The sequence below is a fragment of the Moschus berezovskii genome, chromosome 3, assembly GCF_049115385.1.
Source record: "Moschus berezovskii isolate FMDL1 chromosome 3, NW_MosBer_1.0, whole genome shotgun sequence".
Lineage (NCBI taxonomy): Eukaryota > Metazoa > Chordata > Mammalia > Artiodactyla > Moschidae > Moschus > Moschus berezovskii.
The window spans coordinates 51372535-51386318 of NC_142462.1; the positions used below are offsets into that span (position 1 = coordinate 51372535).

General features: G+C 42.2%; 1 long non-coding RNA gene across 1 annotated transcript in view; it reads left to right on the plus strand.

Moving 5' to 3' along the window:
* LOC148778321 (uncharacterized) overlaps positions 1 to 13784 on the plus strand; it is a 65445-nt gene that overhangs the window by 17940 nt on the left and 33721 nt on the right. The window lies entirely within an intron of this gene.

Here is a 13784-nt window from a genome sequence, read left to right on the forward strand (position 1 = left end):
ACTGTGTAATATTAGCAGAATGAAAAGGAATTTACGTGATAGGATTAAAAAAATATGCTACTGACCTATGATCATAGGGCCTAAACCTGAAGTTGCTTTCCCACAGGGTAATTGGAATATAAGAATATATCTATTGTCTCTAATGTGGTCCCCTCGTTTGTGACCAGCACAGCAGTCTGTGACCTGTGTCTACTTGGTCAAGGATATAATGTCCTCTGTTCTCTTTAAGAGACTTCCCTTTCTCTGCTTTTACCCCAGTTCTTTTAACAATTTTTGGTTTTGCTCTCTATTCATATAACTACACCTTTGCTACCTTTGGACTCAAAAACCTGTTTGTCCAGTTGAGTATCTGGTTATTTTTTCCCTCATCCATGACTTATATTGCTGTAAGCTGATAAATATTTGAAACTATGTATACTTTTTATATGCTTCAGTTCAGTTCAGTCGCTCAGTTGTCTCCGACTCTGTGACCCCATGAATCACAGCACGCCAGGCCTCCCTGTCCATCGCCAACTCCCAGAGTTCACTCAAACTCATGTTCATTGAGTCGGTGGTGCCATCCAGCCATCTCATTCTCTGTCATCCCCTTCTCCTCCTGCCCCTAATCCTTCCCAGCATCAGTCTTTTCCAGTGAGTCAACTGGTCGCATGAGGTGGCCAAAGTATTGGAGTTTCAGCTTTAGCATCAGTCCTTCCAATGAACACCCAGGATTGATCTCCTTTAGAATGGACTGGTAGGATCTCCTTTGTTATAAGAATTAGCACCATATAGAAAGGGGATAGCATTGGAGACTCAATTAGTTTTTACATTCATAGCATTTATTAGATGACTAATTTTTTTAAGATCAAGATATGTCAGGTGGTCAATCTGATAACACATAAATCACAATTTATTCTTTTAGCCAGTGCTTATTGAACCCCTATGATATGCTAACAGTCATTATGAAAAGTTTTAAGTATGTTTGTTATTTAGTCGCTAAGTCATGTCCAACTCTTTTTGCTATTCCACGGACTGTAGCCCGCCAGGCTCTTCTGCCTGGCAGACTAAGTGAACATAATCCAGCTTTACAGAATAGATGTATTACACACAAAGAAACCTCTTTATACACACACACACACACACACACACACACTCCCTGCTATGAGCTATGAAAGAAACAAATGGAGTTCCACGGCACAAGTAGAGAAACTACTTTAAATAGAACAGTCAGAAAAGGAACAGGAAGTAAAAAGTAAAGCATTCTAGGCAGGGAAGAGCTTGGGCAAAGGCCCTTGAGATGGGCTCAGGAGGGAGCTGGGCAAGGAACAAAAGGATATAAGGAAAAGATTTTTCTCTTTTGTTTAAAACAGTGTATTTAAGGACTTCTCTGGTGTCACAGTGGATTAAGAATCTGCCTGCCAGCGCAGGAGACATGAATTCAGTCCCGGGTCTGAGAAGATTCCACATGCCACGAAGCAGCTAAGCCCGTGCACCACAACTGCTGAGCCTGTGTGCCTCAGCCACAGAAGCCCGCACACCCTAGAGCCCACACACCACAACTGCTGAGCTCACATGCCTCCAGCCAGTGCTCTGCAGCAAGCAAAGCCCCTGCAGTGAGAAGTCTGCACGCTGCAATGAAGAGCAGCCTCCACTCACCACAACTAGAGAAAGCTCAAGTGCAGCAACAAAGAAAATAAATTTTAAAAAATATAATATAGAACAATGTATTTTAAATTAAATAATAGGCACTGCAGAAATATTTGTGTGTGCTGAATAAGTATCTGTATAACTGTAAATAAATATCTGTATATAGGGTGTAATGAGGACAGGCTGAAGTTCAAAAAGTAGGTAAGGACTAGACCTCACAAACCCTGTTTAAAAAAAAAACTGGGGGATCTGATTTCATAAAGCCTCACTCACAGCCATGTGAGGAATGGTTTGCTGGGGATTAAAAATGGAAGAAGGGAAACCCGGATTCATGAGTGCAGTAGAGGTGAAGAAAGTAGACCACAGAAATCACTAAATGTTAGAGCCAGGTCAGTGGGCCGATCTTGCTTCTTCAGCATCTTAGCAAAGTGAATGTATCTGATTTATCTTTTTATCCCTAGAACTACCATAGCCCCTCAACCCCAGACCAAGCCTAGAAAGAAATTAACCTTTTGAGAATTTAATCAAGCCCTTGAGGAAAGTAATTTCAGAGTTTCTCCTAGGTCTTTGTATTATTGAGGAAGTGAGCATCTTAAATGAAGTCACAAAGAAAATTAAAAATGCAAATTATTCTACAAGATAACAGACTTGGTCTTGTTAAAAAAAGTCAATGCCATGGAGAGAAAAGGCAGAGAAACATTCTGGTTATGTACTGCTAAGTCACTTCAGTCATGTCTGACTCTGTGCAACCCCATAGATGGCAGCCCACCAGGCTCCCCCGTCCCTGGGATTCTCCAGGCAAGAACACTGGAGTGGGTTGCCATTTCCTACCAGGCTCCTCCATCCATGGGATTTTCTAGGCAGTAGTACTGGAGTGGCTTGCCATTGCCTTCTCCAGGTTATGTACTACAGTATAGCAATTTAACTCCCAGTGAATATCCCTTTTGAAGACATTCTACTACACGTGCTGCTGCTGCTGCTGCTGCTAAGTCACTTCAGTCGTGTCTGACTCTGTGTGACCCCATAGACGGAAGCCCACCAGGCTCCCCCGTCCCTGGGATTCTCCAGGCAAGAACACTGGAGTGGGTTGCCATTTCCTTCTCCAATGTGGAAAAGTGAAAAGTGAAAGTGAAGTCGCTCAGTCGTGTCCGACCCTTAGCAACCCCACAGACTGCAGCCCACCAGGCTGCTCCATCCATGGGATTTTCTAGGCAAGAGTACAGAAGCACAAACAAGGGGAAATTTTTTTAAATATTGTTATGCTCAATAAAACCATTCAACTTAAACTAAAACTTTTTTTTTTTAAGAAGGCTTGCCCCTCTCATACCTCCTTCTGGCATGATTGTAAAGGGATAGCTTCTATTGTGAGGACTCTACCCCCAGTTCTAGGGGGTGAGTTGAGTCTAGGTACTTGCAGAGAAGTCTTTGGGAAGCTAAAGAGTGATTGCTTGGTAGAGAACTCAGGAAGGCATTAAGGCAAAACTCTCTTTTCCCCAGCATATACTGAAAATAACCTTGAGTGGAGCTACTAGTCTTAATGGTTTTTTTATATAACATTGATCAGCACATAGATTCTCAATGAATGGAGATTTGTTACCTCACAGAGTAGTCTGTTCTACTTTTGAATTCCCCCTAATTGTTAGGAAGCTATTTCTTTTAACTGAACCAAACATTTTCCCCATGTTATTCCCACCCATTGTATGTAGTTTTACCCTCTAGAATCTTGGCAAATAAGGCTAATTTCTTTTGTTAGCATTTTAAAATTTAATTTAATTTGGCATGGCTGCCTGGACCTCTTTTAATCTGTAAGAGAAAATGAAGTTGTAGCAAGAGTTAAATTTATTTGATGCAGTAGACCACGTGTTCCATGTGAAGGCAAATTTTGTCTTAGGATGTGCCAGTCACTAAAGCCTTTTTAATGAGGCAACTCAATCTGTTCCTATAAACTGCCAATTTATTCTCCTGAATCTTAAAGGAACACTAGCTCCAGGTGGGCAGGCCTCTTCTGGAATAATAATAATAACCAAAATAATTAAAAACCAGATTACTGCCCTAGTCCCTCCCCCCTCCCCCATTCCTAAGCCATCTACATAGCTAGTAGAGAAGTATCAAGATCGTCCTGAGTTCTAGGGTACTCATCCTTTCACTGGGCTTCCCTGCTGGCTCAGTTGGTAAAGAATCTGCCTGCAATGCAGGAGACAGAGGTTCAGTCCCTGGGTTGGGAAGATCCCCTGGAGAAGGAAATGGCAACCCACTCCAGCATTCTTGCCTGAGAAATCCCATGGACAGAGGAACTTGGCGGGCTACAGTCCATGGGATCACAAAAGCAGGACATGACTTAGTGACTAAACTACCACATACTGAGATACTTCCAGGATCTGCAGAAACTAGTAGTTGTCCCCTCGACCACACTCTGCTTTTCTCTGCTGCATTGTTCCCTGCCCTCTTGTTTCAGTAGCTAACGTCTCCACGAGTTTTCCTTCTTCTAGAAATGTACTTTCTCAGGCATGTATGACCTCTACCATTCTCTTCATATTGTGGTTTTACAGTTTTTTATTATCATTGTGTTATGGCCTCTTGAGGGGAAAGAGATAAATATGCATTGCTGCTGCTGCTGCTGCTAAGTCACTTCAGTCGTGTCCGACTCTGTGTGACCCCATAGACGGAAGCCACCAGGCTCCCCTGTTCCTGGGATTCTCCAGGCAAGAACACTGGAGTGGGTTGCCATTTCCTTCTCCAATGCATGAAAGTGAAAAGTGAAAGTGAAGTCGCTCAGTCATGTCTGACTCGTAGCGACCCCATAGACTGCAGCCTACCAGGCTCCTCCATCCATGGGATTTTCTAGGCAAGAGTACTGGAGTGGCTTGCCATTGCCTTCTCCGATAGTCAGCTAATTTGAATACTGTGATTAAAGTCATATTTTAATATAAATAAATCATACTGTAGAGATTTTTAGCATATGAACAATTCAGTGGTTTTTAGCATATTCACAAAGTTGTGTAACCATCCCAACAATCTAATTGCAGAACATTTGCATCACCCCAGAGAAGTCACATACCATTAGCAGTCACCTCCTATTTCCTCTACTCTCCTGCCAGCCCTAATCAATCACTAATCTACTTTCTGTCCATAGATTTGTCATTATTGCTGTTTGTAGAGGCGACTATCCAGACAGGGAGAAAGGTGAGCTCTGGTCTGGAGGGGAGCTTCTACTTCTGATCTCTGCTTATCGGCCATCACAAAATTTGAAGTTAAAAATCCCTGATTCTTTGAAGATTAATTTCATTCCAAGAATTTGCATCCACTCTCCAAAGGCATTCACATACAGTACCCATAAACATAGGTAGGTAGGTAGGTAGATACCTAATTTAATCTTATTTCATACCTTTAATCTTATTTTGGGGGAATGAGTGACCCTAGTGTGCACACACATGCTCACACACCCATCTTGTCCTGAGTTGTATTTCAAAGCCTTCTTGTTTGAACTGACAAACACTTTGCTCCAATTCCCTAATTCCTCGGTTTTTCAGATCAGGCTTCTATACCTATATCTTGCTGGTTTTAGGTAAGATATCCACATACTAGATGATGGTAAAGGGTGGGAGTCGGTAGAATGAACCATGGGGAATGACTTAGAGAAAACACCCCTCTCTGCCTTGTGTACAGCCAGAATATGGAGAGAAGGAGGGGCAGCAGGTCAGTGAGGAGTGGCTCTTTACTGGGTACTGTTTCTAGCGAGGGCATTTGGGCCTCCACAGCACCTCTGCCCCTCAGGAGTGGTCCTTTATGATGTAGCAGCTCCCCAGAGCCGCCATTGGCTGTCAGGAGTGTCCTGATGACCAAACAAAGCAGAACAGCTGTGACTCCTCATTGTCCTGGGGAGAGGTATATATACAGAGGGCAGGCCTGGCAGACAGGTAGACAACTGAGTGGCTTCAACATGGCAAAAGTGACCAATAAATCTTGGGAGCCAAAAACTACAAGCACCAAGCGGTGGAAGAAAAGGAAGACCCTCTCTCAGTCTGGATCAAGAGGCAAGGTGAGGTGACCCTACCCAAGCTTCTCCTCCTCTTTCCCATTTATGCCCTCTGTGCCCTCCCCCACCCTGAGGTGACCCTGCCCCAGCCTGGCACAAACCTCCTCCTTAGTCCCCCACCCTGTCCACCCACCCTTCTCCCAACCAGTGACCTCTGGGCTCACCATTGCCTTAACAGGTGGTGAAGATATGTAAGAAGGTAAAAAGACCACTTCATGTGTATTCAAGAAAAAAATACTCCCCCAAAGTTATAACTACAAGAAGACAAAAGAGAACAAGAAGGGCCAAGCTTCAGCCAGTTCCATAGACTGAGCCAAAAGCAGCCAGGCCAGGCCTAACAGCCCCTATAGAACGACACCACTCTGAGATAAGACCTAAGCAAACGGCGCCTGCAGAGCAAGCTTCAGAGACCTGAGAACAACCTGCTGTATCTAGAGTCCTGGCTGCGGAGAAATGGCCAACTGCATAGACACTGGCTCAGACACTGATGTGAAACATGGGACACAAATGCTGGTTATTAAAATCAGCAAGGTGTGAGAAGCCCCTCAAAAGAAAATAGAATAAAACTGGGCACTCTGCACAAAAATGAATCGTGTCACTTTGGTGTTGTCTGAGAGTATTTCTTAAAGTGAGAGAGTGAGATGACAGAGCAGCTTAGCATCTTTGGTTCCCCCCATATCTACCTGAGGAGAAAATGCACATGCAGCTCACCAAGAGTGGAAAATACCCTTTCTGCCAGGCTCTCCAGCTCTGGCAGATAGTCAACACTCATTTTCAAGTGTGAGTGAAGTCAGCAGAACACAGCAGTGCCAAATTCACTCTAGTAGGATTAAAGGCAATGGAAAAGGGAAAGGGGGAGAAACAAAAGGAGAAAGCTCTGACTTTCTCAGTCATAACAGAGAACTGAACTGCGCTGGTCACCTGGGGATAATTCAGTTGTGAGTTGAAGGCCCGTGATCCTCACAGCTCCCTCATCCTTTGCTGACCTGGTGGTGAGTTTTGTAGCAAAGGACAGGATAGCAGCAGTTCCAGCCACTAGGAGAGGATAGTCACAAGGCCACATTGAGCAGAGGCTTCAGCAGATACTCATTGCTGGCCTGATTCTGCCTACCTTCCTTCGTCTCACCCTCCCTCACCCTCCCATCAGTCTGTCCCACCCCCACCTCCCGCTTTAAGCCCAGAATGAAGTGCTCACTCAAAGTCGCCCAAAGAGGTGGAGATGATTGGGAGTTCAGTATTTATTGATTAGAACAGTGATCCTAGACATGTGTGTGTCTCTAAAAGAATTTGAAAAACTATTCACCTCCTTACATGATTTTAAGTTGAAATTCAAAATTTCTATTTCATAAGTTTAAATATTTACTAAGGATATAATTTGTAACTTTTTGTAAACATTGCTATTGAAAATAAAACTGTTACATCAGTCTTTTTAAAATTTTTATCTTCATAAATTCCACCCCAGGATTTATGCTGTAGAATTAGACTAGAGAAGTGCCACCAGACAGGGTTATTATTTGGCCTATATTTTTTTCTCTCAAAAGCTTTGAATCTGAACCAGCACATGGTTGAGACTCAGTTCTTTGCCATGCCATATGAATGAGATGATTTTTCTTCTGTACATTTTTAAAATACCATGTGATATTGGCCTGACCTGTAAGGACAAGTGCCTATCTGACCCCTCTTTGCTCTGTAGCTGCAGAACACATTAGCTACAGGCTATACCCCAGCAGTGGAGCCAGTGAACTGATTGTAGGCAGTTGTTCAGGGGTGTTCACTTAAAAAACAGATGTCCAATGTTGCACAGCTTCTTTTGTGAACAGGAGTGTCCTGACCACTTCTTGGTAGTGAAAAATACAACGCAGGTGTATCTCTCTGGATTTGCTGAAATTTTAAATGTTTACAGCATAACACTGAAAACAGGCTCCTAAATTACCTTTTGGGTCTTCCTATATCCTTCTATTAAATTTGAAACAAGTACTTTTGCCCCCGGGAAGATGATCCAAAGAAAATGATAGCATTAACTGCCTCTGGGAGGAGGAACTGACTAGCCAGGACCAGCATGAAAGGGAAACTTCTATTGTATGTCCTCTTGATTCTGTGGAATGTTAAGCCATATGAATGTACTTCATGTTCATATTTAAAGTCTTAATTTTAAAAATGAGTTAACTATTTGCTTGCCTGAATTGTTAATAAGAAGTATTTACTTTGATTTTCAATCATTAAAACACTTCTCTAGTTCCTAAAGATTTATTTATCCAATAAGCATACATACTAATAACATAATAGCAACAAGAAAATTACTGTCAGGAAGACATCAAAACAGTATAATGAAGCCAGATTAGGGGGGAAAGGGGCCCAATAGGAAATTAAGATTCAGTACCCCAACTTTTTTTTTTGAACAAAGGGAATTCCCTGGCTGTCCAGTGGTTAGGACTCCACACTTTGACTGACGGCTGCCCAGGTTCAATTCATGGTCAGGAAAGATCCTGCAAGCCATGAGGCGTGGTCAAATAAAAAACTAAAAGATTAATACAATGAAATTCATATTAACACTCTTAACCTCAATGTCATGAGTCACATATGTTACAGATCCCAGGTTTTCTTTTCACCACTGATCACACTTCAGTGTTGGTCTCCCACACTCCAGAGCTATCTGGAACCTTTTTGATCTTGTTAACAGCTTCATCAGACTGTCATGTCAGGACTTTGCCCTGTGATACTGCATAGCATATTCTATCACCAGAGCTGCCGGTCTTGTGTTTTCAAAGAGACTGCAGACCTGAGGGTACTACCTACTTTTACAACTTGAATCTAGGCTCATTTATGTCTAAGAGAATCGTGATAACGTGCATTAATCAATCGTTAACTTTTGTCAGGTGTGTTGTAAGCCGGTGCTGTGGAACAGGCATAAGGCAAGGAAAAAATTGGCACTCTTTGAAGGAGTTAAATCCTTTCATGATAGACCAGAGACCTAGTCGTTAAATGTTTCCGTGGGTACTATGAACGAACTAATCAAACCCTGGGAAGGGGTTGTGGGAACCTTTTGTTTATAGCCAGTTAGAAGCACAGATAACCACTGGGATCTCTGATTGGTGTCTGAGGTAGAGGGTGTCCTGATGGGACTGAACCTTAACCTATGGGATCGGATGCTATCTCCTGGTAGATAGTGTCAGAACTGAATTAAGTAGTAGGACACCCAGTTGGTAATTGAGAATTGATTGATGGGGGGGAGAAAACCTACACACTGTAATTGGTATCAAAATTGTAGTGAACAAACAAATAGGTGCAGGATTCAGGTGCCAAACCTAAAGAGGGAACAAGAACACTTAAATGAGGTTACTGTTAGAATGTGCTCATCTAAGTTAAAAACTAAATTATAACCCTGGTAAAACAACTTTAAAAGAAAGTGGTGCAGACTTCCTGGTTTCATCTCCCTCTGTATTTAAGAAGTAAAGAGTACAATGAGGTTTATATGTGTCCTTTTGAATTATGATTTTCTCAGGGAATAAGCCCAGTAGTGGGATTGCTGTGTCATACAATAGTTCTGTTTTTAGTTTTTTAAGGAACCTCCATGCTGTTCTCCACAGTCAGTTCAGTTCAGTTGCTCAGTCGTGTCCGACTCTTTGCGACCCCATGGACTGCAGCCCACCAAGCTTCCCTGTACCAACTCCCAGTAGCTGTATCAATTTACATTCCCAACAGTACAAGACTGTTCCTTTTTCTCCAGCATTTATTATTTATAGATTTTTTTTTATGATGTCCATTCTGACCAGTGTAAGGTGATACCTCATTGTAGTTTTGATTTTCATTTCTCTAATGATTAGGGATGTTGATCATCTTTGCATGTGGCTCTTGGCCATCTATGTGTCTTCTTTGGAAAGATGTCTATTTAGGTCTTCCATCCCTTTTTTGATTGAGTGGTTTTCTTTGATTTTGAGCTCCATCAGTTCAGTTCAGTCTCTCAGTCATGTCCAACACTCTGCGACCCCATGAACCTCCCCACACCAGGCCTCCCTGTCCATCACCAACTCCCAGAGTCCACCCAAACCCATGTCCATTGAGTTGGTGATGCCATTCAACCATCTCATCATCTGTCATCCCCTTCTCCTCCTGCCCTCAATCTTTCCCACATCAGGGTCTTTGCAAGTGAGTCAGCTCTTCGCATCAGGTGGCCAAAGTACTGGAGTTGCAGCTTCAACGTCAGTCCTACCAATGAACACCCAGGATTGATCTCCTTTAGGATGGACTGGTTGGATCTCCTTGCAGTTCAAGGGACTCTCAAGAGTCTTCTCCAGCACCACAGTTCAAAAGCATCAATTCTTTGGCGCTCAGCTTTCTTCACAGTCCAACTCTCACATCCACACATGACCACTGGAAAAACCATAGCCTTGATTAGACGGGCCTTTGTGGACAAAATAATGTCTCTGCTTTTCAATATGCTATCTAGGTTGGTCATAACTTTCCTTCCAAGGAGTAAGCGTCTTTTAATTTCGTGGCTGCAGTCACCATCTGCAGTGATTTTGGAGCCCAGAAAAATAAAGTCAGCCACCGTTTCCACTGTTTCCCCATCTATTTCCCATGAAGTGATGGGACCAGATGCCATGATCTTCATTTTCTGAATGTTGAGCTTTAAGCCAACTTTTTCTCTCTCCTCTTTCACTTTCATCAAGAGGCTCTTTAGTTCTTCTTCACTTTCTGTCATAAGGGTGGTGTCATCTGCATATCAAATTATTGATATTTCTCCCAGCAATCTTGATTCCAGCTATACTTCCTCCAGCCCAGCGTTTCTCATGATGTACTCTGCATATAAGTTAAATAAGCAGGGTGACAATATACAGCCTTGACCTACTCCTTTTCCTATTTGGAACCAGTCTGTTGTTCCATGTCCAGTTCTAACTGTTGCTCCCTGACCTGCATACAGGTTTCTCAAGAGGCAGGTCAGCTCAGTTGTTTGTATATTCTGGAGAATCCTTTGTCCATTGCTTCATTTGTGAATACTTTCTCTCATTCTGAAGACTGTCTTTTTGGAGGGAGGTCCAAGAGGGAGGTGACATATGTAGGCATATGGCTGATCCACTTCATTGTACTGCAGAAACAAACACAATGTTGTAAAGCAATTTTATATATATATATATATATATATATAGTTTTTTTTTTTTTTTAAAGAAGTTAAAGGTATAAACTGGAGAACAAATAGTTTTCTATTGCTTTGCCCAACAAGACCACCAAATAGCAGAAGTTACTTCAGAGAAGGAACTGTTTCTGTTTGAAAAAGAGAAAGGATAATTAACAGGGACCATCTGGAGAGAATCATGTGTCTTGGTGGGAGTTTCTGGGAGTCTCTTTTTTTACCCTGTTCTTTTTTTAAGTACTTATTAGCCTGCACCTTAGTTGTAGCCTGGGTCTTAGTTGCAGCATGCAGGATCTAGTTCCCTGGCCAGGGATCAAACCCAGGCCTCCTGCATTGGGTGTGTGGAATGGGAGAGCAGTCTCAGCCACTGGACCCCCAGGGAAGTCCTTGGGCAATCTTTAATGAGGGTTGAACCTCTAGAGCCAGACAAGCTGCTCACTGCACTGCCCCCATTCCCAAAAGAACACACACAAGGGAATTATCCTCATTCAGGAGCTGAGACACTTAGTATCAGGCTTCTCTCTCTTCTGATAAACCTGGGTTCCAAAGAAGGCTCCCAGGTAAACTATTTTTTTCTTAAAAAACATTCTTCATATTTGAAAATTTTCACTTTTTAAATGCAACCCATAAAAATGTTTTTTTTTCCATTTTCTAGGTTATTTCTATTTAAGCCTAAAATTGAATTTGTTTTAATAATGGTATGTGAAGAATTCTGACAGATACATCCATTCATCACATTCTTTAAAGCTTTTTAGTTTGTTTTCACAATATTTACTCCACCCTTAACATTGATCTGTTTTGTTTTATGTTCTTAATCCCATGATTTTCAACTTTCTATTTAACCTAAACCTCAGACTTGGGAACAATCTTTCTTGTACTTAATTGTTCATCCTGCCCACATGTTTTGCATTTGACTGAACATGCCCAGTTCTTTTGACAATTTCTTATAGGTCTAATTTAGCAAGGCTTTAATCAGTTCCTGTTCTCTGAACACTCTCCAAGTTGTTTTGTTTTGTTCCTACAGCCTGGCATGTAAAATTGAACATAGCTTGATCCAGCTGAAGCCTAGCCAGTGCCAAATCAAACAAAAATAATTGCTTTTATCTTTTTTTCTCATATATGTCTTAATATAGTCCTATTAAGTATTTCTCTCCTGTTTCAGTACAGAGTCTCATTCACTTGACACCCATCATAATCGTCAGATCTCACTTGGCTTTGCTTCATTTGTGGCTGTCTTAGTTGGTATTTCTATGTTTGTTGCAACTTAGTAAAAGTTAGCATTAAAAGTTAAATGTTAAATCCATAGAAGGATTCCTTGTATTTTTATTTCCAAGATTGTTCCATGAACATTTGGTATAAATGTGAATTATTTATAATTCACTAAGGCTTGTATAATTCTGAATCTTTCTGTTTTACAAACTGGAAAGGATTCAGATCGCTATGTATCAGGAAAGGTTACTGAAAACTGCAGAAAGAACAGACTGCTTTTGCTTTCTCCTGTCAGAGCTCATCTGTAAGCATTATAAACCAATTTCAGCCAACTTAAGCAAAGGGGAAAGATACCAGTATTTTCAGTAGGCTGGATAATCATGCTTCAGTTCAGTTCAGTTCAGTTCAGTCGCTCAGTCGTGTCCGACTCTCCGCGACCCCATGAATCACAGCACGCCAGGCCTCCCTGTCCATCACCAACTCCCGGAGTACACTCAAACTCATGTCCACAGAGTCGGTGATGCCATCCAGCCATCTCATTCTCCGTCGTCCCCTTCTCCTCCCGCCCCCAACCTTTCCCAGCATCAGAGTCTTTTCCAGTGAGTCAACTCGTCTCATGAGGTGGCCAAAGTATTGGAGTTTCAGCTTTAGCATCAGTCCCTCCAATGAACATCCAGGATTGATCTCCTTTAGAATGGACTGGTTGGATCTCCTTGCAGTATAAGGGACTCTCAAGAGTCTTCTCCAACACCACAGTTCAAAAGCATCGATTCTTCGGCGATCAGCTTTCTTCACAGTCCAACTCTCACATCCATACATGACCACGGGAAAAACCATTGCCTTGACTAGACGGACCTTGGTCGGCAAAGTAATGTCTCTGCTTTTTAATATACTATCAAGGTTGGTCATAACTTTCCTTCCAAGGAGCAAGCGTCTTTTAATTTCATGGCTGCAATCAGCATCTGCAGTGATTTTGGAGCCCAAAAAAACAAAGTCTGACACTGTTTCCACTGTTTTTCCATCTATTTCCCATGAAGTGATGGGACCAGATGCCATGATCTTTGTTTTCTGAATGTTGAGCTTCAAGCCAACCTTTTCACTCTCCTCTTTCACTTTCATCAAGAGGCTTTTGAGTTCCTCTTCACTTTCTGCCATAAGGGTAGTGTCATCTGCATATCTGAGGTTATTGATATTTCTCCCAGCAATCTTGATTCCAGCTTGTGCTTCTTCCAGCCCAGCGTTCCTCATGATGTACTCTGCATATAAGTTAAATAAGCAAGGTGACAATATACAACCTTGACGCACTCCTTTTCCTATTTGGAACCAGTCTGTTGTTCCATGACCGGTTCTAACTGTTGCTTCCTGACCTGCATACAGGTTTCTCAAGAGGCAGGTCAGGTGGTCTGGGATTCCCATCTCTTTCAGAATGTTCCACAGTTTATTGTGATCCACACAGTCAAAGGCTTTGGCATAGTCAATGAAGCAGAAATAGATGTTTTTCTGAAACTCTCTTGCTTTCTCCATGATCCAGCGGATGTTGGCAATTTGATCTCTGGTGCCTCTGCCTTTTCTAAAACCTGCTTGAACATCTGGGAGTTCACGGTTTACATACTGCTGAAGCCTGGCTTGGAGAATTTTGAGCATGACTTTACTAGCGTGTGAGATGAGTGCAATTGTGCGGTAGTTTGAGCATTCTTTGGCATTGCCTTTCTTTGGGATTGGAATGAAGACTGACCTCTTCCAGTCCTGTGGCCACTGCTGAGTTTTCCAAATCTGCTGGCA